Source organism: Schistocerca gregaria, chromosome 7, assembly GCF_023897955.1.
Source record: "Schistocerca gregaria isolate iqSchGreg1 chromosome 7, iqSchGreg1.2, whole genome shotgun sequence".
Classification (NCBI taxonomy): Eukaryota; Metazoa; Arthropoda; class Insecta; order Orthoptera; family Acrididae; genus Schistocerca; species Schistocerca gregaria.
Window position 1 is genome coordinate 223,377,542 of NC_064926.1, and position 24,710 is coordinate 223,402,251.

Genomic DNA, 24,710 nt, shown 5'->3' on the forward strand with positions numbered 1-24,710 from the left:
TCGGAGGGATTGAATGAAGGGTAGAGCCACTGGTCGTAACACATCTCAAATGTAACGTCCACAGTTCAAAGTGCCGTAAATGCGAACAGGAGGTGACCGAGACGTGTAACCAATGGCACCCCATACCATCACGCCAGGTGATACGCCAGTATGACGATGACGAATACGCGCTGGTCAACTGCTCTTTGTGTATGAGAAATCGGTTGGAAACTTTCCTCATGTCAGCACGTTGTAGGTGTCGCCACCGGTGCCAACCTGAAAAGCTAACCATTTGTATATCACAGCATCTTCTTCCTGTCGGTTAAGTTTCGCGTCATCTTCGTGGTGCAGCAATTTTAATGGCCAGTAGTGTAGTACGATACACAGAATATGCTAATGTACGGTGATCAACGTATGCTAATGTACGGTGATCAACATTGCTTATTAAATCAATGACCCTGTATCAACTGAAACAACGAAAAGCAGGTGCTCGTTTTGGCTTCTTTACAAGGCAGTGGTAGAAAAGTGTTCAATTAAACTCAGACGTACACTAACGGAAAAAATTGCAACAAAAAAAATTAATGTCAAGTACTGAAATTTAGGGACTACATTTTTCTAGTTAACATATTTAAGTGATTAACAAGGCAAGGTCGAAGATTAATGTGAATGCGAGATGAGCTATTGCAAATGGAAGTGCTGGTTCACTAATAACCGGTGTAACCATCAGAATGTTGAATACAAGCGTGTAAACGTACAGGCGTCGGGTGTCAGTTTGAGGAATGGAGTTCCATGCCTGTTGCACTTCGTCGGTCAATACAGGGACGCAGGGACGGCTGATGCCGGTTGCTAGAGTTGCTGTCCGGTGATGTCCCACGGTGATCTGGTGATTCAGCAGGCCAAGACTGCATGTCGATAAGTATGTTTGGAGAGATATCCTGTTAGAAAATACCCCCAGGGATGCTGTTCACGAATCGCAGCACAACAGGTCAAATCACCAGACTGACGTACAAATTTGCAGTCAGAGGGCATGAGATAACCACGAAAGCGCTCGTTCCATCATACGAAATAGCACCCCACACATTAAAGGGTTGGTTGCAGGCCCTCAACTGGTCTCCTTCTAACCGAGACACGCCCATAACTGGCACCGAGGTAGAACCAGCTTCCATCAGAAAACACAACAGACCTTCACCCTGTCCTCCAATGTGCTCTCACTTGACGCCACAGAAGTCGCAAATGGCAATGCTTTGGGATGGGTGGAATGCGCGCTACAGGGCATCTTACTCGAACCTGTTCTTGAAGTAACCGATGTGTAACGGTTCATTGTATCACTGTAGTGTTAACTGCTCCTGCAGATGCAGTACGATGCGCCAGAGCCATACGGCGAACACGATGGTGTTCCCTCTCGGTAGTGCTACATGTTTCAGATGTATAAAAAGGCCTACCACCTTTCATTTTAGTTGCACAACTCCTTGACGTTGCGATTTTTTTTCCCGTCAGTGTATTTACTTGACGCACGAGTGCGGTACGGCTCACTGGTTTACTGAGTGATCTGCTTATTCAAACAAGCCACAGTACATGGGCCCTTCGAATAACTTAGTACAGCCACTAACATTTCACAAAATTTGAAGTGTAAATGCAAATGTGGAAGTTCTCCATTCGTGAAAATTTGAGGCTAAATGAAGGTAATTATTAATAATATTTTTTGTTTTATATGTATCCAAGATTGTTTCGACTTCGCTGCAGATGTTTAGCTAGGAAGCCTTTACACATCCTTCATATAGTCCCGATCCCTCCCAATGCGATTTACAGAGTTTGGAAGATGAAAGGCATTCGTGATCGCCGTTTTGTTACTGATGAAGATGTGCACACCTGGGTACGATCATGGTTCCGTAGAAACCGCAAACATGGTCTCATAAAGGCACTGACCGGCTTGTCTGACAACGGGGTAAGTGAGTTAACACTTATGGCGAGGACTTTTGAAGTAATTAATAGTTTACTTAACTTTCTTTCCACGTGTCTCCTCTTCATTTGCCTGCCCGTCGTACCTGCTTTCTTTGGTGTTGTGATTATTGAAATGTTTTTGTAGTCTAAGGATATTTCACTCGTTTAATATGTTAAGTATACAAGGTTCCTGAAAAGGGGCAGCAGCCTTTTTAGTAGTTGCAGGGGCAACAGTCTGGATGATTGACTGATCTGGCCTTGCAACACTAACCAAAACGGCCTTGCTGTGCTGGTACTGCGAACGGCTGAAAGCAAGGGGAAACTACAGCCGTATTTTTTCCCGAGGGCATGCAGCTTTACTTTATGATGAAATGATGATGGCGTCGTCTTGGGTAAAACATTCCGGAGGTAAAATAGTCCCCCATTCTGATCTCCGGGCGAAGACAACTCAGGAGGACGTCGTTATCAGGAGAAAGAAAACTGGCGTTCTACGGATTGGACCGTGGAATGTCAGATCCCTTAATTGAGCAGGTAGGTTAGAAAATTTAAAAATGGAAATGGATAGGTCAAAGTTAGATATAGTAGGAATTAGTTAACTTCGGTGGCAGGAGGAACAAGACTTTTGGTCAGGCGAATATAGAGTTACAAATACAAAGTCAAATAGAGGTAATGCAGGAGTAGGTTTAATAATGAATAAAAAATAGGAGTGCGGGTAAGCTACTACAAACAGCACAGTGATCGCATTATTGTGGCCAAGATAGATACGAAGCCTACGCCTACTACAGTAGTACAAGTTTATATGCCAACTAGAGAAGGAAACATAGTAAGTGAATATACACTCCTCGAAATGGAAAAAAGAACACATTGACACCGGTGTGTCAGACCCACCATACTTGCTCCGGACACTGCGAGAGGGCTGTACAAGCAATGATCACACGCACGGCACAGCCTACACACCAGGAACCGCGGTGTTGGCCGTCGAATGGCGCTAGCTGCGCAGCATTTGTGCACCGCCGCCGTCAGTGTCAGCCAGTTTGCCGTGGCATACGGAGCTCCATCGCAGTCTTTAACACTGGTAGCATGCCGCGACAGCGTGGACGTGAACCGTATGTGCAGTTGACGGACATTGAGTGAGGGCGTATAGTGGGTATGCGGGAGGCCGGGTGGACGTACCGCCGAATTGCTCAACACGTGGGGCGTGAGGTCTCCACAGTACATCGATGTTGTCGCCAGTGGTCGGCGGAAGGTGCACGTGCCCGTCGACCTGGCACCGGACCGCAGCGACGCACGGATGCACGCCAAGACCGTAGGATCCTACGCAGTGCCGTAGGGGACCGCACCGCCACTTCCCAGCAAATTAGGGACACTGTTGCTCCTGGGGTATCGACGAGGACCATTCGCAACCGTCTCCATGAAGCTGGGCTACGGTCCCGCACACCGTTAGGCCGTCTTCCGCTCACGCCCCAACATCGTGCAGCCCGCCTCCAGTGGTGTCGCGACAGGCGTGAATGGAGGGACGAATGGAGACGTGTCGTCTTCAGCGATGAGAGTCGCTTCTGCCTTGGTGCCAATGATGGTCGTATGCGTGTTTGGCGCCGTGCAGGTGAGCGCCACAATCAGGACTGCATACGACCGAGGCACACAGGGCCAACACCCGGCATCATGGTGTGGGGAGCGATCTGCTACACTGGCCGTACACCTCTGGTGATCGTCGAGGGGACACTGAATAGTGCACGGTACATCCAAACCGTCATCGAACCCATCGTTCTACCATTCCTAGACCGGCAAGGGAACTTGCTGTTCCAACAGGTCAATGCACGTCCGCATGTATCCCGTGCCACCCAACGTGCTCTAGAAGGTGTAGGTCAACTACCCTGGCCAGCAAGATCTCGGGATCTGTCCCCCATTGAGCATGTTTGGGACTGGATGAAGCGTCGTCTCACGCGGTCTGCACGTCCAGCACGAACGCTGGTCCAACTGAGGCGCCAGGTGGAAGTGGCATAGCAAGCCGTTCCACACGACTACATCCAGCATCTCTACGATCGTCTCCATGGGAGAATAGGAGCCTGCATTGCTGCGAAAGGTGGATATACACTGTAGTAGTGCCGACATTGTGCATGCTCTGTTGCCTGTGTCTATGTGCCTGTGGTTCTGTCAGTGTGATCATGTGATATATCTGACCACAGGAATGTGTCAATAAAGTTTCCCCTTCCAGGGACAATGAATTGACGGTGTTCTTATTTCAATTTCCAGGAGTGTAGATTGGGGCTAAGAAATTAAAGAGGAAGCCGCTTGGTAGAATTTTGCACAGAGCATAACTTAATCATAGCTAACACTTAGTTCAAGAATCATGAAAGAAGGTTGTACACATGGAAGAACCCTGGAGATACTAAAAGGTATCAGATAGATTATATAATGGTAAGACAGAGATTTAGGAACCAGGTTTTAAATTGTAAAACATTTCCAGAGGCAGATGTGGACTCTGACCACAATCTATTGGTTATGAACTGAAAATTAAAACTGAAGGAACTGCAAAAAAATGGGAATTTAAGGAGATGGGACCTGGATAAACTGACTAAACCAGAGGCTGTACAGAGTTTCAGGGAGAGCATACGGGAACAATTGGCAGGGATGGGGGAAAGAAATACAGTAGAGGAAGAATGGGTAGCTCTGAGGGGTGAAGTAGTGAAGGCAGCAGAGGATCAAGTAGGTAAAAAGACGAGGGCTAGTAGAAATCCTTGGGTAACAGAAGAAATATTGAATTTAATTGATGAAAGGAGAAAATATAAAAATACAGTATATGCAGCAGGCTAAAAGGAATACAAACGTCTCAAAAATGAGATAGGCAGGAGGTGCAAAATGGCTAAGCAGGGATGGCTAGAGCACAAATGTAAGGATGTAGAGGCTTATCTCAATAGGGGTAAGATAGATACGGCCTACTGGAAAATTAAAGAGACCTTTGCAGAAAAGAGAACCACTTGTAGGAATATCAAGAGCTCAGATGGAAACCCAGCTCTAAGCAAAGAATGGAAAACGGAAAGGTGGAAGGAGTATATAGAGGGTCTATAAATGGGCAATGTACTTGAGGACAATATTATGAAAATGGAAGAGGATGTAGATGAAGATGAAATGGGAGATACGATACTGCGTGAAGAGTTTGACAGAGCACTGAAAGGCCTGAGTCGAAACAAGGCCACGGGAGTAGACAACATTCCATTAGAACTACTGAAGGCCTTGGGAGAGCCAGTCCTGACAAAACTCTACCATCTGGCGAGCAAGATGTATGAGACAGGCGAAATACCCTCAGACTTCAAGAAGAGTATATTAATTCCAACTCCAAAGAGAGCAGGTGCTGACAGATGTGAAAATTACCGAACAATCAGTTTAATAAGTCACGGATGCAAAATACTAAGGCGAATTCTTTACAGACGAATGGAAAAACAGGTAGAAGCCGACCTCGGCGAAGATCACTTTGGATTCCGTAGACATATTGGAACACGTGAGGCAATACTGACCATACGACTTATCTTAGAAGCTAGATTAAGGAAAGGCAAACCAACGTTTCTAGCAACTGTAGACTTAGAGAAAGTTTTTGACAATGTTGACTGGAATACTCTCTTTCAAATTCTAAGGGTGGCAGGGGTAAAATACAGGGAGCGAAATGCTATTTACAATTTGTACAGAAACCAGATGGCAGTTATAAGAGTCGAGGGACATGAAAGGGAAGCAGTGGTTGGGAAGGGAGTGAGACAGGGTTGTAGCCTCTCCCCGATGTTATTTAATCTGTATATTGAGCAAGCAGTAAAGGAAACAAAAGAAAAATTCAGAGTAGGTATTAAAATCCATGGAGAAGAAATAAAAGTTTTGAGGTTCGCCGATGTCATTGTAATTCTGTCAGAGACAGCAAAGGAGTTGGAAGAGCAGTTGAAGAGAATTGACAGTGTCATGATAGGAGGATATAAGGTGAACATGAACAAAAGTAAAACGAGGATAATGGAATGTTGTCGAATTAAGTCGGGTGATGCTGATGGAATTAGATTAGGAAACGAGACACTTAAAGTAGTAAAGGAGGTTTGCTATTTGGGGAGCAAAATAACTGATGATGGTCAAAGTACAGAGGATATCAAATGTAGACTGCCAATGGCAAGGAAATCGTTTCTGAAGAAGAGAAATTTGTTAACATCGAGCATAGTTTAAATATCAGGAAGTCATTCCTGAAAGTATTTGTATGGAGTGTAGCCATGTATGGAAGTGAAACATGGACGATAACTAGTTTGGACAAGAAGAGAACAGAAGTTTTCGAAATGTGGTGCTACAGAAGAATGCTGAAGTTTAGATGGGCAGATCATATAACTAATGAGGAGGTATTGAATAGAATTGGGAAGAAGAGGAGTTTGTGGCACAACTTGGCCATAAGAAGGGGTCGGTTGGTAGGACATGTTCTAAGGCATCAAGGGATCACAAGTGTAGCATTGGAGGGCAGCGTGGAGGGTAAAAATCGTAGAGGGAGACCAAGAGATGAATTCTCTAAACAGATTCAGAAGGATGTAGGTTGCAGTAGGTACTGGAAGATGAAGATGCTTGCACAGGATAGAGTAGCATGGAGAGCTGCATCAAACCAGTCTCAGGACTGAAGACCACAACAACAACAACAACAACAACAACAACAACATACAAGGTGGAAGAACTTTATCTTGACTGATTGTCCTAACAATCTTAAAAACTCTCAGGGAACGTCCCCTACTAAAGATGTGTCGTTTCAATATAGAGCATGTAAGTAGGCTGTTTAGGTTTTTATATTGGTAACGCCACATAGCGCTCTGTATGAAAATCACTGGATGTGCTGTGTGCAGTCTGTGGGTGGTTTGCATTGTTGTTCGCTATTGTAGTGTTGGGCAGCTAGATGTTAACAGCACGTAGCGTTGCGCAGTTGGAGGCGAGCCGCCAGCAGTGGTGGATGTGGGGAAGTGAGATGGCGGATTTTTGAGAATGGATAATTTGGAGGTGTGTTCACAGAAACAGTACATTTGTGAGATTGGATGTCATGAACTGCTATATATATTATGACTATTAAGGTAAATACATTGTCTGTTCTCTATTAAAATCTTTCATTTGCTAACTATGCCTATCAGTAGTTAGTGCCTTCCGTAGTTTGAATCTTTTATTTAGTTGGCAGTAGTGGCGCTCGCTGTATTGCAGTAGTTCGAGTAACCAAGATTTTTTTGAGGTAAGTGATTTGTGAAACGTATAGGCCTTTCTTTTGTAGGGATTTTTGAAAGTCAGATTGCGTTGCGCTAAAAATATTGTGTTTCAGTTTAAGTTCAGTCATCTATAATTTTTTTAAGGGTACGTTTCATATGGACAACCGTTGGCAGAGTAGTAATAATTACAGAGGATGATTGCATTTCCATAGTAATGAATATGACAGAGACAATCATAGAAACAGACAATATGACAACCAGAACTATTATTATCACGGGAGACAGAATAACTTCAAATGCAACAGTTCAGCGCGCAGTTACGATTCAAGGAGAAATGCTTTACTTTGTACATAGTTGCTTATTACATTTGATATCTGGTTTCCAGCTGTGTTGCAACATTGGTTTTATAAAAGTAAATTAAATGCATTTTCCAATGTGAACACTTTCTTTCAACCAATCTATTAAATAATAATTTTATGATCCACGTTCTTTGAAAAAGGAGCACTCGGAAAGGATAGAACAATAAGATGGGATTAGTAACAGTAACTGCATACATAAATTTTCAACTACTTGGTAATTTTTTTGGTAGCGTAAGTTCTCGTGATGCATCACCCTAGTGCTAAGATGTGACATAGGTATTAAACATGGCCATTTTTACTGTAATATTTTTTCTTCTTGACCTTTGTCATGTTTAGATATAAGTTATTGCATTTGCTGCTGCTTGCTTTGACAATTTCCATTTTTTTCATTGCTGTTTGTATTAATTGTTTTGTGCTGCTGCATTGCCTCGTCTCTTAGTTTAGCATCTGAGCTCAGTAGATTTACGTTAGCTTAAGAGGGGGTAGACTATATAAGAAACTAACTGTGATGGATTGGAAGAAATGCATTGAGAAGCTATAAGAAAATGGTTTGGCCAAAAAAGTAGTGTACAATGGAGAAAAACTATTTTTGAAAGAGGATGTGAACAGAATACAGAAAGCATGCTAGGATAGGATTTTTTATTTTTGTTGGCTGTAGCAAATGTCGAAATAAGAGGGATGATCTATGGAATGAAGTTTTGGGTTGGACTGCAGTACCAAATGTTACATTGAATTAAACGCTGTCCTTTCCTTTTGTGTTATCCCACTACGTGTTTGTGTACCCTTATGTATTTGTTTTCTTCCTGTCTCTGTGTACTGTTTCATAGAATTTTTTTCTCTTCTAATACTAAGCTACATTCACTATGATGAGTAATACTGTTCTCCTCAGATATAATTGGCATTAATAATATGAATATGTTATTTACTTTGTAAAGATGTTTAGACATTATTTATTCTGTTTCGTTGCTCATGTGTGAAGTCGATGTTTCAAAAGTTATTCTGATCTTTTATCTATGTACTTATGTCATAATTCCTGTAACAATGATGTATATGTTATTTCTATCCTTTTGTAAAACCTGTATTACTACAAATGTTATCTGTATTATTATGTTTTTAATGATGTTTTCTGTATCTCTGTAGTTGTATTCTCATGTTATAAAATAGTAATTGACAGCAGTTCATCAAATTAAGTAACTTGTAAGCACACATTTCACTGCACACATTTCTGTTGGTCATAGCATATGTACAATATGTAAAAAAAAAAGGGGGCGACTGTTAGTGCTCCCACGTGTGTTGATAAGTCACAAAGGGACTGGTTAACAGCATTGCTGGTTCTAAGGACAATTCCAAAAGCTCTGTGAGTAAACAAGTGGTGGTTTATGGACTTGCTATATTCTCCACAAGACTCTTCGATGGGGATTGTGCACCTGCACAGTCGCAACAGTTGGCTGCTGGCCGTCTCTACAAGGACTACAGTGGGTCTGCATCTTTGATGACTCACCAATGCCATTATTTCTACAAGGACTGCACTGGTTCTGCACCTTTGATGACTCACCAATACCGTAATCTCTACCAGGACTACAGTTGGTCTGCTCTGTGATGACCTACCTACCAATATTCTTCAACTTCGACTGATTCTTCGTGGGTTTGCTCTGGTGTGGCCCATTACCTGTATGCATGTCAAGAGTCAGCACTGTCTTTCTGTTGGAAGGACAACACTACTTCTTCAAGACTGCATGGAAATCCACTACTTCCATGTGCGTTTTCTTTTGCTGCTCAGACTTTGAGAAAAACAGTGGTATTTTCCTGTGATGGACGATCAGGACTGTCTTTATGGACTGTGAGAAAATTTTAGCTTTTGACCAACATTGTATCAATAAGTGTGTGCATGTGATTTCTTTGTTATTGTAATTATGAAAAATTTTTTCAAATCTGTATTGGCCACTGCCCATAACAATTTGTAAATTGTTTTGTGGGGAGCATGGGGGCTATGTAAGTAGGCTGTTTAGGTTTTTATATTGGTAACTCCACGTAGTGCTCTGTATGAAAATCACTGGATGTGCTGTGTGCAGTCTGTGGGTGGTTTGCATTGTTGTTCGCTATTGTAGTGTTGGGCAGCTGGATGTTAACAGCACGTAGCGTTGCGCAGTTGGAGGCGAGCCGCCAGCAGTGGTGGATGTGGGGAAGTGAGATGGCGGATTTTTGAGAATGGATAATTTGGAGGTGTGTTCACAGAAACAGTACATTTGTGAGATTGGATGTCATGAACTGCTATATATATTATGACTATTAAGGTAAATACACTGTTTGTTCTCTATTAAAATCTTTCATTTGCTAACTGTGCCTATCAGTAGTTAGTGCCTTCCGTAGTTTGAATCTTTTATTTAGCTGGCAGTAGTGGCGCTCGCTGTATTGCAGTAGTTCGAGTAACCAAGATTTTTTTGGGATAAGTGATTTGTGAAACGTATAGGTTAATGTTAGTCAGGGCCATTCTTTTGTAGGGATTTTTGAAAGTCAGATTACGTTGCGCTGAAAATATTGTGTCGCAGTTTAAGCACAGTTATGTATAATTTTTCTAAGGGGAAGTTTCAAGCTTTCAAGGCTTTCAGTATCAAATTCTCTTTCCAGTGAGCATTACTCATATAATCTTTATCATGTTTCTCTTCCTCTTCCCATTGTCTTCAAGATCATTTCCCTTATACAGCACTGCCTTAAGGGCTATGAGCTTTGCTTCATCTTCGCTACTGCGAAACACATCTTTTATAATGAACGAATGCTCGTAACAAATAAGGTTCGCATTTTACAACCCATACTTACTAGACAATTTTTTATTGGTTTGGTTCATCTATATTCTTTCAAAATAAGGAAAGCAAAGAACTTGCAGTAGAAGAGATTTGATTCACATTATGATTCACATTATGGAAGATGAAACACTGCTCATCGCTCTTAAGGTATGCATGTTTACAAAACTTTTTGCTGCGACTATAATATGCCTGAATACTGACCACTCCTCCTGGGACGCTCTGTTTGTTGACTAGTTGCCGTGGTTCGGAAGCAGACCACTTAATTTATTATCGGATAACAATATGTCATTTCTGTTTGTTGCGAGCGTTATATTCCATTAAGCCACATTTAAAGAACGCTGCCTTTCACTACACCAAGTGGAAAGTTTGGTCTGCGACGTTGCTTTCTTGTGAACAAGAGCATCATATAATTAAACAGTACTGTTGGTTTCATCTGTCTAGTGACGCAAATATATTGTTTCATCAGAGAATGCTAACTTCGCTAAAAATCTAGCCTCGAGATTACGGAGCCCACTGAAATCCTGTGATGCCTCTTTCTGGGATTCATAAGGAGCATAGCTCTAAATACAACTGTGGGTACCCCCTTCGTTGCATGGACGATAAATCGCAGAATTGTACATGCCACTTGATTTGCTACTGCTGATTTCTCCCTGATGAGACTAACCAATAGCGATGTCTCTGGTATGTCTACTGGTGGGCAAGCACACAACCTTTTACTGCAGGCTCGGCTACTGCTACAGGCACTGGTTGTGCACCTTCAGATTGAGCACTACACAAGTGCAACATAATCAAGCATGTCGAACAGTCAATGAACAATTTAAAGCACAAATCTGAAAGATCAAACAAGAAATTAAAATGGACCATGTGGACAATAATGTGTCTTGACAAAACTTTAGTTTATTACTGTCAACAGACACGTTACCTTAATTGGCGGCCGTGCAGAAAGTAATGTACGCAATAATTAACATAATTTTAGTATATGAGGCAATGTTTTACTTGAGCAGTGACATGGTCGAGCACCCTAATGTCGGTGAATTCCTCGTATTTGTCTAGTTCACTGGGTCTAATGAATAACAGTCTTACGTAAAGATCACTTCAGTCGCTCGTGCTAACTCACATCGAATTAAACATGTCTCTACAACTGCATTTTTTTTTTACCGAAAACGAGTAAGTTCAAACTGCCTACCTCGGCTCTTAGCCGCACACTTCTTACCCCAACCAAGAATACCGACCAAACACCAATTCAAACTGCCGTGCTCTCTTGTTTCCCAACGTGGTCAACTGCCCACTACTTGAGTCATGATTCTTCTTAAAGTTTAGACCAGTATCCGAAACTTAACAATTTTCTCAACAATCTTCATGTTAAACAAATAAGATACACTATGCAAACTAAAAGTGGAAAGAGCTGAAAGTAAAGGAAAGGGAAGGAACTAATGATATTAGTTCCATCGACAGTTTATGTGGAATCTGCGGTGACGAGTGAAGATGTGTGTCGGACCATGCAGCTGATATTATCAGTTCCTTTCTTTTCCCTGCTCATCTATACCCTCCACCCTCAGTTTGCATAGTACGCATCATAGCTGCGTATTCCGCGTAATATATGTTCTTTCGGACATGTCCGAAAGAACAGACACCACGCATTCATATAAGTAAGATATTTTTACATTACATTTGCATTCTAGTATTATCTAGATCTGTTTTCTGCATGGGTGTCACATATATACGTTTGAAATATGATTGAAATTACCGTAACTGACACTAGTATGAAATACAACTGTTAGAATGGAAATAACATGTGAACGTGTATTTTATCTTGTAGCTTATGCGCTTTCTCTGTACTGAATTTTTCTGACTGCGAGAATGTAAATTACATTCGGCTGCGAGAATGTGAACTGCCAATAACTTTAAACCAAACAAACACTGCATGAAGTTATGTAACATATAAACTGAATCTGGTGCAACACTATGGATTTGAAATTGGCCCTGGTAATAAAACAAAACTTGGTCATTTTGAAAGTAATAGTCGTATCCCTGAAATAATAAAAATTATTATCTTTATCTACGCAATGGTAACGTTCTTCGCACTACTCTTTGTTGGTACTTTAAATTGTATAGTTAGCAAACAGCTATTGTGCGCAGTTGTTGCTTAGCATACATTTTAATTAAATCGAATATGATTGAGACAATAACTTCTTGAGAAGAATCGTTAATCAAAAATGATATGGGTCTGGGAACTGCTATTGACTTGGGGTAAGTAACAATATCACACTAACTTTAAAACCTGTATTTTGACTCTTTGAAAATTAATAATGCTCACAATTAACACACCCAATAAACTAAGTATACATTAACAATTGTACCGAGCGAGGTGGCGCAGTGGTTAGCACACTGGACTCGCATTCGTGAGGACGACGGTTCAATCCCGTCTCCGGCCATCCTGATTTAGGTTTTCCGTGATTTCCCTAAATCGTTTCAGGCAAATGCCGGGATGGTTCCCTTGAAAGGGCACGGCCGATTTCCTTCCCAATCCTTCCCTACCCTGAGCTTGCGCTCCGTCTCTAATGACCTCGATGTCGACGGGACGTTAAACACTAAGCAACACACACACACACCATTAACAATTAGCTTTACAAGTCATTGGATGTGAGTGCTATACAGTGTCTCAATTATCACTAACGAATACGCACATTGCATTAGTAACAAAACAACGATTTACAATTTCTGTTGAGATTCCTTTTACAGTTAACAAACATCACAGTATCTTGCAAATAAAAAATCGGTACTGCCCATAGCGAGTAAGTATATACCGAGCACACATCAGATACAACAAGTCTTTTCACTTTGGTGTCCTCCATACATCACTCCATCTAAAGTTACTCTAACACATTACCCATAACACGTTGAATCAGCGATCTCTGTTGAGCAGCGTCGCTACTACACAATCAATACTACATTTTACCATCTCAGGTTCAATATAATATTTTCTTACAAAACTTGAATTAATTTACCCTGTGTATATACCTTTCAGGTGAAATTTTGTCTTTTAGATAAGTATATTTCATTATGAATCGCATATTACACGTGCGCCATTCATCCATACAATATATATTGTTTACTATGGCAAACGAATCTTCTGGAGTTTGGACTCAGGGTCATGGGCTTCAGCCTAAAAATTGAAAGGTACAGATATGCCAACACCTTGTATCTAAGAAGGGTTCACTAATCTGGAGAATTAGGGTGAACTCGCAAAAAGGCGCGATTATGTGAAGATTTTGTCATTTAAACGTCTTTGAAGCTGCCAGATAAGTCGAAAAGTTAGTTCTCTTCTTTTACGTTCTTAATGCTGCCCAGGAAATATTCTTCTTTTTCGCCATGTGATAAGAGCATTTTTCGTTCTAATTCCCATCTTTTACAGTACCATAATTTTGACAGTAGCCTTCCACAGCTCGGCAACCGATGTTTTTGACTCATGCGACACCTGATCCGGCATAAATATTTTTATTACCTTTCGAACCATGTTACTTGAGCAGGGCATTATATCTTAAGATTTTTGTCATCGTTAATTTTAAAGTATGTAATCCGAATTTAATATGAGTATGAATGGCTGAAATAAGCAGAAGAACAGCGAAACAATGAGTGCCAGACATAAAGCTATCAACGTTTCATATCCTGTACAAAAATTGACGAACTTAAGATTGTTTTGTCCGAAAATAAATTTTCTACCAGACAGCATAGTAGTTTTTGAAGAAAGTTCGGTATAAAATTTTTTATTGCTTAGAAATAAAGTGACATTTTTCTGATTATTATTTTTATAGCAGTTTTCTGGTTAGTTTAATTTTCTGCGAGTTCATCGGTAAAGCTTTAAATGTTCGATCAATCAGTATATCATCTTGTACAGAGCTGGGATAATTCTGGTGTGGTACATGCATTGTTTTGGATGTCCAAAGATTTTTCGCTGATTTTAAGCCATCGGTGAATAAAATCTTTAACGTATAAATAACAAAACGATAATCAACTGTAAACCCAGTTTTTTATTTCCAAATGCAGCACTCAAAATGCAACGCACTGCTACGAAACACAGTTTAGTGTGTAAATGCGAAATTTTTCGCACGTAATAAAAGAGTTTTGCAAACCCTTATTATAAGTACCGTAAGAACATATTTTTTTATCTTATCTATTTGACTTTAAAACATCTCATGACGTGCGATTTGCGTAAAACTGAAATTTAGGTGCCCTTTATGTGCAACTTTAGACCACTATATATATTGGAAACGGATAAATCTTTAACGGAACAACAGAATGACCATTAATTAAATGTATTTGTCTCCCGTTTAAAAATCAAAATTTGAATCGATTCGCACAAGTCTGAAACATAGAAGTGGCGCACGCCAAAAAAAACTCACACAAAACATGTTTTTGCACGTAAAATCCGAATGAAGGTAGATTTTTGAAAGGCGAGTTTTCACTTTTATGGTAAGAATGTTTTTTTTCTTTATTTTATTTACTTTAAGGGCAGATGTCGGGCAAAACTGCCAAAAAATTCGAATTTTTTAATGTGTATTTTATTAGACTGATTCTTTAAGAATAACGCTGCAAAGTTTAATAATCGACCTCTGCCTAGAAATATGTTTTAAAAAAGTTCGTTTGGGCATCTGCACCTGGGACGCCCGCTTTTTCTACCTGTGATCCACGACTTCTCCACGCTAGAAATTTTTTGTGCCTTAGTTTTTTGTTCACACAATCGAAAAACAAGCTGCAGATGACACAAGAATGCTGTGAGAAGGATTATATTTGCGTATTCCAATGTTTATAACGTGTTTTTTGAATATTACATGCAACAAACTTATTTCAGTTTTTAGTTTTGTGTATATCTACGCCGCGCGGTATTAGCCGAGCGGTCGAGGGCGCTGCAGTCCTGGACTGTGCTACTGGTCCCGGCGGAGGTTCGAGTCCTCCCTTGGGCTGGGTGTGTGTGTTTGTCCTTAGGATAATTTAGGTTAAGTAGTGTGTAAGCTTAGGGACTAATGACCTTTGCAGTTAAGTCCCTTAAGATTTCACACTCATTTGAACATTATGTATATCAATCTGTTTTGCTCGATATGAGTCATATCAGTTGACTCACAATGAAAAAAGTATGGAAATGTCAAATTTCACTTGGAAAAGGTACAGGAAACTTAAATGATAGTGTTACAGATGCTAAGTGTGAAGAACAATTTTGCGAAAATGTCACTAAGTTCAGCGAGGAAGAAAATTAGTGAAGGAATTGATGATGCTGTGTACAGTGCCAAAGACGAATTTTCCACTGGATTTTAGGTTAACTGACTTAGAAATACTTGCTCACATGATTAATGTTTCATGTGCGTGTAATAATAGTGAGTCAAAGGGCCCCAGACTCTATGATGACAGTGAGAGAATTGGCACTGTAAGTAAATACATATTTTGCATAAAATTTGTAAAGATAATGTTCTGTTCAAGACTACTGCTCTCCACGGGTAGATGTACGAGGCGAATAAAAGATTATGGTACCGCCATGAGATGCTTAGGTTTAGGCAGAGAAGACAAAAATTTGTTTTGTGGCATGATGAACATGAACTCCGGTGATTAGATACAGTGATTACAACAGAACGCACCTCAGTGATCTTGAAGTTGAGTCCAAGGAGGACATGAAAGCAGCTGTTGAGGAAGCTGCAGATATTATCAATGAAGGGTGAGAAGGACACTGTGTAGTGAAGATTTGTGTGTCCCTTGTGATGTAACCTGGATGAAGAGGGGCCATACATCACTTCAAGGTGTATCATTTGTCGTTAGTGTGAATACAGGGAAAATCTTAGACTCTCAGTGTGACACAAGGAAAAACAATGATGACAGTGCAGAAGAAAGGTGGCAGCGAGAACACAAGGAAGTTTTTAGCAAGAATTAGAAGTGTCAAGTGGTGGAATGACAGCAGCTGGGATCAAAGAACTATTCCAAAGATCATTTGGACAATATGGTGTTAGCTATGTAAAATATGTAGGTGATGGAGATTCCTGTGATTTTAAAACTGTTTTAGAGAGCAATCCTTATGGCTCACAAACTAAAATTGAGAAACTGGAATGTATGGCGCATGTTCAAAAGCGAATGGGAGGTAGACTTCTAAGACTGAAGAAAGAAATGAAAGGAAGATGGAAAGCCACTGGTAGGTGTTAACAGACTGACAGACAAGGAAATTCACACTTTACAGATATGTTATGGAAAAGTTATCACGGAAAACCTACGTAGAGTGAAAACAGTGCAGCAACCAATGTAGGCAATATGCTTTCAGAAATCTTTCACCGATGATAATCTTCAACATTCCCTTTGTGACACACTTTGGAGCAAATAATCTCCGGTAGAAGCCGCTGGAAAGCCATACATCCACAAACATGCTTTGCCACTTGCTGTTTCAGATGTTATAAAACCAGGTACCTAGCCAGTCCTGAACTGCTCAAAAAAATGTGTACATCGGAAAACGCAGAATACATATGAGAGCTACAATCACCTTATATGGATGCATTGTCAGAAACACTATCTGAGTGCTAGTCTAGTGTTCAATAGTGGGAATGTAGGTAGCAATAAGTGCCTGCAGAAACTATGCTTCCATCCAGGTGCATTCATACTGAAAATACTCAGAAGCATCGATGAAGTGCGAGTGGACAAAGCTCAGGCAGCAGAAGGAAAATTGCAAAGTTGGCTATGCGAAAGAGGCAGGGGAAGAGATTACTCCAGGTAGACGAGAAAGAGCATAAAGATTATGCATATTGGCAGCATTAGTCACTGGAGGGATAGCAATATTGTCAGAAACTGAAATGAAAACTTTAAATGAAAATTGCAGTAAACTGATTTTTTACCAATAACGTAGCTTTTCTGAGGAACTGTACAAGCTAATATCTTGAAATATGGCATAGTTCTTAAGAATTACTTACTTTTTTGTTACTTTTCTCTGAGAAAATTTGTCCTTTACAATTTGGGAAAATAGAGCAGTTGCAGGTAACACAAAACTGAAAAATTAACTTCAAAGTAATTATGACCTTAACAATAGCCTCTTCCAGACGTTTTATTAACTTTTTATGTAGATGTAAACTGTAAAATTCAGGATTTGTTGATTGATATGTTTACTTGGAAAGGTAGATTATAGAAACGATGGTAATTAAAAATTCAAATAGTTATAAAATGTATTTCCATGCCCACTTTCAAACAAAAATTTGCACAGAATATCGAGCATTATGTTGTACATAATAGTCTCAAGTTTTACTAATTTATCTGTAATATTTTTGGATATATGTATGTACAAGAAAGGATTTTGCCCAACGTCTGTCCTTTAACCGTTTCCGCCCATTCGACTCACGTAAGAACAAATTGTACGTGATATATTTAGCTCGGCTTTAAACCATCGTGCCTCAACAACGGGTAAAGATTAAGGGGTGACAAAAATTCTTCTTGACGTTATCCATTTATCTACTTTCATGCAAACTTGGAACCGATATGTGCAATTTTAAAATTTAGAAATGGCTTGCTTCAAAAAGCTCTCAGAAAAACATGTTTTTTTTTTTTTTGCATGTAAAATCCAAACGAAGAAAGGTTTTTTTTTTCAAACGGTTAAAACTTGTCTTAGACCAAGGTCCGATACATGGTGGACCAAATTTGAATCTTCAGTACTCGCTCCAGTCTGGAGTTATTGAACGGTGACTATTTCTACACGTAAAATACGAACGGTGTACATGCAAATGGTACCGTTAACTTAAGCGTTAATACAGCTCAATTAAGATCTTTCGCAAAAAAATTAATAGATGCACAATTTGACTGTGCAGTAGCTCTGGTTCGTCGTTCGAACCATGCTTGATACAATGTAACGTAGCTAAAGTAATACAGATCTTTGGTGGATCTATAATTTAGTGTTAGATACAGCTAGAACGTCGCCATGTCAGCGTGCTGCCTGAAAGCGTACAGCAGTGTGGTTTACTGTTAACGCGGTGATTCCTGGAAGCGATTGCGCAGCCGCCTGTGGCTCGGCGGTCCAAACCTTCCTCCAAGGCGTGCACCTCACTTACTTTACACAGCTGCCTCGCTCGCCACTTATAAGTCGCTCAAACACAGCCTTCGCTCTCCATGAGTAGTTTATACGTATAAAATCTGGGATTGTAGCGTTACATAGTTTGGTGGCTGTCCGCCACGCAGCTTCATACTCAACGATCCTCGCGACATCAATACCCCTCTTGGAATTCAACAGCCCCCACGACGGTTACTGATAATCGTCCCATCAGCCCACTCACAAGATTTGTACACTACAGAGTTATGTGAAAGACGACCCGCCAGGATAGCCGAGAGCGCTAACTCGCTGCTTCCTGGACTCGGCTAGGCGCGCATGCCCAGGCCCGATGTGCCGGCCAGCCAGGATTTGGTTTTTAGGCGGTTTTCCACATCCCGCTAGGCGAATACAGGGCTGGTCCCCACGTTTCGCGTCAGTAACACGAATCGCCAACATCTGAACACGTTTGCACTATTCCATGAATTACACTAAACATAGAGTACTGGGTACACCAATTCCGTGCCGGCGGTATGGGGTGGCGGCAGGAAGGGCATCCAGCCACCCCTTCATACTAACCTTGCCAAATTCGTTCCTAACAATGCCGACCCTGCGTCAGTGTGGGACATGACACCAGTGAAAGAAAGAAAGAGTTATGTGCAAGACGAGAAAGCCTCACAGTTTTAGAATTTGTGCATTCTGTTGTTGTTGTTGTGGTGGTCTTCAGTCCTGAGACTGATTTGATGCAGCTCTCCATGCTACCCTATCCTGTGCAATCTTCTTCATGTCCCAGTACTCACTGCAACCCACATCCTTCTGAATCTGCTTAGTGTATTCATCTCTTGGTCTCCCTCTACTATTTTTACCCTCCACGCTGCCCTCCAATTCTAAATTGGTGATCCCTTGATGCATCAGTACATGTCCTACTAACCGGTTCCTTCTATTTGTCAAGTTGTGCCACATACTCCTCTTCTCCCCAATTCTATTCAATACTTATCATTAGTTATGTGATCTACCCATCTAATATTCAGCATTCTTCTATAGCACCACATTTCGAAAGCTTCTACTCTCTTCTTGTCCAAACTATTTATCGTCCATGTTTCACTTCCACACATGGCTACACTCCATACAAATACTTTCAGAAACGACTTCCTGACACTTAGATATATACTCGATGTTAACAAATTTCTCTTCTTCAGAAACGCTTTCCTTGCCATTGCCAGGCTACATTTAATATCTTCTCTACTTCGACCATTATCAGTTATTTTGCTCCCTAAATAGCAAAACTCCTTTACTACTTTAAGTGTCTCGTTTCCTAATCTAATTCCCTCAGCAGCACCCGACTTAATTCGACCACATTCCATTATTCTCGTTTTGCTTTTGTTGATGTTCATCTTATACCCTCCTTTCAAGACACTGTCCATTCCGTTCAACTGCTCTTCCAACTCCTTTGCTGTCTCTGACAGAATTACAATGACATCGGCGAACCTCAAAACTTTTATTTCTTCTCCATGGATTTTAATACCTACTCTGAATTTTTCTTTTGTTTCCTTTACTGCTTGCTCAATATACAGATTAAATAACATCGGGGAGAGGCTACAACCCTGTCTCACTCCCTTCCCAACCACTGCTTCCCTTTCATGTCCCTCGACTCTTATAACTGCCATCTGGTTTCTGTACAAATTGTAAATAGCCTTTCGCTCCCTGTATTTTACCCCTGCCACCCTTAGAATTTGAAAGAGAGTATTCCAGTCAACATTGTCAAAAACTTTCTCTAAGTCTACAGTTGCTAGAAACGTAGGTTTGCCCTTCCTTAATCTTTCTTCTAAGATAAGTCATAAGGTCAGTATTGCCTCACGTGTTCCAACATTTCTACGGAATCCAAACTGATCTTCCCCGAGGTCAGCTTCCACCAGCTTTTCCATTCGTCTGTAAAGAACTCACGTTAGTATTTTGCAGCTGTCACTTATTAAACTGATAGTTCGGTAATTTTCACATCTGTCAACACCTGCTTTCTTTGGGATTGGAATAATTATATTCTTCTTGCAGTCTGAGGGTATTTCGCCTGTCTCATACATCTTGCTCACCAGATGGTAGAGTTTTGTCAGGACTGACTCTCCCAAGGCTGTCAGTAATTCCAGTGGAATGTTGTCTACTCCTGGGGCCTTGTTTCGACTTAGGCCTCTCAGTGCTCTGTCAAGCCCTTCATGCAATATTATATCTCCCATTTCATCTTCATCTACATCCTTTTCCATTCCATAATATTGTCCTCAAGTACATTGCCCATTTATAGACCCTCTATATACTCCTTCCACCTTTCTGGTTTCCATTTTTTGCTTAGAACTAGATTTCCATCTGAGCTCTTGATATTCATACAAGTGGTTATCTTATCCCCAAAGGTCTCTTTAATTTTCCCGTAGGCAGTATCTATCTTACCCCTATTGAGATAAGCCTCTACATCCTTGGATTCTATGGCTTGAAAATCAGTGATGATACTTTAAACTTATATAAACAAAGGCAGACGTTGGTGTCAGTTAAATAACTCATAGTTGCAAACTGTTAACGAACGTCTCGTAGAAACAGTCATTGGGGATGATCAGTTTGGATTCAAGAGAAATACATGGTCTGACACATATAAGTGCAGATGTTTCTATTCGTGACTGACAACAGTGTACTGAACAGCATTACATCAGAATTTGCTACATTAGCAGACTAATGATTACAACTGTTAAGAGTAATGTGTTTTAGATTGGTTAGTACCTCCAAGAACACGTGGCAAGAGCAAGCCATTAACGCTTATTTCTCCCTGAGCAGCAGATCAGGTGTTGAAGTATGGATGTTTGGACGCAAAACGGTTAGCCAGTACTCAGACGTGTAGTCCACGCAGTGGTGCGGTTGTGACCGCGCAGAAAACATCAGGTAGTAAATTAGGTGACATGTTTGAGGGTAGGCTGTTCCATGCAGTGGAGAAACGATCAACACATTGACGTGTATAAAAAATTATGCACTTACAACCTTTACACACTGCATAAAAATGTGCGATAGGGTACTGACCGCCCCAGCTTCTCTTGAAATAAAATTAAACTGCATTCATAGCATTTTCAGATTCAGAAAGAAAGCTATGAGAAATAAAATGCAGGAAGCAATAGGTTGCGTACAGCTTGTACAGAACCTAGACTGCCTTTCTAGGAGTCAGTGGACATGAAAGAGGGAAAAAATAGATAAGGGGCTGGCAGAGTTATGGCTTATCTCTTGTGTTGTTCTGTTTATGCGTAGATACGGCGTTTTCCCAATAACCGAAGCATGCCACCCATTTCATGTATGCTTAAGCACACGTGATCATTCTATTTTAGATTCTCACAAACAGTTACACCCAGGTATTCATATGAGTTAAGTCACTCTACTTGTAGCTAATTGATATTGTCATAATGTAAAATTTTTCTGCGATTTGTAAAGTGCCTAGTTTTACATTTCAGAACATTCAGACCGAGTTGCCATTATTTGTATCGCTTTGAAACATCAAAAATATCTTACAGCATGTTTGTATAGTTTTTTCAGATAGTACTGTCTGACATTATTACATAATAGATGCATTATGTCATAGATAACCACATCGTCTTCAACAGCCTGATGTTACTGTTAATATCCTCTGCCAGATCAATAATATACAGAGTGTTACAAAAAGGTATGGCCAAACTTTAAGGAAACATTCCTCACACACAAAGAAAGAAAATATGTTATGTGGACATGTGTCCGGAAACGCTTACTTTCCATGTTAGAGCTCTTTTTATTACTTCTCTGCAAATCACATTAATCATGGAATGGAAACACACAGCAACAGAACGTACCAGCGTGACTTCAAACTCTTTGTTACAGGAAATGTTCAAAATGTCCTCCGTTAGCGAGGATACATGCATCCACCCTCCGTCGCATGGAATCCCTGATGCACTGATGCAGCCCTGGAGAATGGCGTATTGTATCACAGCCGTCCACCGAGCACAAAGAGTCTACATTTGGTGCCGGGGTTGCGTAGACAAGAGCTTACAAATTCCCCCATAAATGAAAGTGAAGAGTGTTGAGGTCAGGAGAGTGTTGAGGCCATGGAATTGGTTCGGCTCTACCAATCCATCGGTCACCGAATCTGTTGTGGAGAAGCGTACGAACACTTCGACTGAAATGTGCAGGAGCTCCATCGTGCATGAACCACATGTTGTGTCGTACTTGTAAAGGCACATGTTCTAGCAGCACAGGTAGAGTATCCCGCATGAAATCATGATAACGTGCTCCATTGAGCGTAGGTGGAAGAACATGGGGTCCAATCAAGACATCACCAACAATGTCTGCCCAAACGTTCACAGAAAATCTGTGTTGATGACGTGATTGCACAATTGCGTGCGGATTCTCGTCAGCCCACACATGTTGATTGTGAAAATTTACAATTTGATCACGTTGGAATGAAGCCTCAACCGTAAAGAGAACATTTTCACTGAAATGAGGATTGACACATTATTGGATGAACCATTCGCAGAAGTGTACCCGTGGAGGCCAATCAGCTGCTGATAGTGCCTGCACACGCTGTACATGGTACGGAAACAACTGGTTCTCCCGTAGCACTCTCCATACAGTGAGGTGGTCAACGTTACCTTGTACAGCAGCAACTTCTCTGACACTGACATTAGGGTTATCGTCAACTGCACGAAGAATTGCCTCGTCCATTGCAGGTTTCGTAGTCGTTCTAGGTCTTCCCCAGTCGCGAGTCATAGGCTGGAATGTTCCGTGCTCCCTAAGACGCCGATCAATTGCTTCGAACGTCTTCTTGTCGGGACACCTTATTTCTGGAAATCTGTCTCGATACAAACGTACCGCGCCACGGCTATTTCCCCGTGCTAATCCATAAATCAAGTGGGCATCTGCCAACTTTTCATTTGTAAACATTGCACTGAGTGCAAAACCACGTTTGTGATGAACACTAACCTGTTGATGATCCGTACTGATGTGCTTGATGCTAGTACTGTAGAGCAATGAGTCGCATGTCAACACAAGCACCGAAGTCAACATTACCTTCCTTCAATTGGGCCAACTGGCGGTGAATCGAGGAAGTATAGTACATACCGACGAAACTAAAATGAGCTCTAACATGGAAATTAAGCGTTTCCGGACACATGTCCTCATAACATCTTTTCTTTATTTGTGTATGAGGAATGTTTCCTAAAAGTTTGGCCGTACCTTTTTGTAACACCCTATATAGTATGTGCACGGGCGGGAAGGGTTCAGTACACTTCTGCGGAGCACACCGGAAGTTACTTTTACGTAATCACTTTCCTTCCAAGGTAACATGCTATGTCCGCTGTATCAACTAACCCTCAATCTGCACATAAATTTCATTTGACGTCTCATTTGATTTTTTTTTTTGGAAATTTGTGGTAAATTCCTATGGGCCCAAACTGCTGAGGTCATTGGTCCCTAGGCTTACACACTACTTAATCTAACTTAAACTGACTTACGCTAACGACAACACAGACACCCATGTCCGAGGGAGGACTCGAACCTCCGACGAGGGGAGCCTCACGAACCGTGGGAAGGCGCCTTAGACATCGCGGCTCATTTGATCATTCTTCCGCCACTGTGTATTTACGTGTTACTGAGTCGAAGGTTTATCGTAAGTCAAGAAATAATAATTCACCTGAGTTCTTGATCGATGGCGTTGAGGATGTCACAGAGAACAGCGTGAGTTGGTTTCGACTTAACGAATGTCTTTGGATGCTGGTTGGCATGCTGTCCGAGATATATGATTACGTTTGAACTCGGAAGTTGTTATAAGATTCTACAAGATGACTGTCAGTTATCTGAATAATGGTTCTGCAAATCACTTCTTTTACCCTTTTTGTTGACAGGTGTGACCCGTGCTTTCTTCTGAACACTGGACTGTTTTCTGCCGAGGGATCTACGGAATATTTTGGTTGAAAGAGAGATTAACTCAACCGTAAATTCGGTATATAATATGAAAGAGATGAGTTGCACCCTAGAGACTTGTTCAGTTTCAATAATTTGCTTTTTAACCCCATTGACCCTAATATCTTCATCATACAACTTTGCAGTAATGCTAGATTCAAAATGTCGTAGTAGATTCAGCTCTCCCCCTTTACAATATTATTTGATCTGTACCAAAATTGCTTAGGTATCTTTCCGCCAGGTCAAGCACGTGTTTTGATCAGACTGTAAAATTCACATTTTTTTTCTTTCTTTTTTTTGTGTTCAGGATGTCCACTTGATGGTTGCAACTGATATCAAGCAGACAGAAAGTTGGCCATTTGGAAACGGAAGATGTAGACAAGACTATATCCGATCGTGACTGGGACATTTGTTTGTGGTGCGGAAAAAAGGA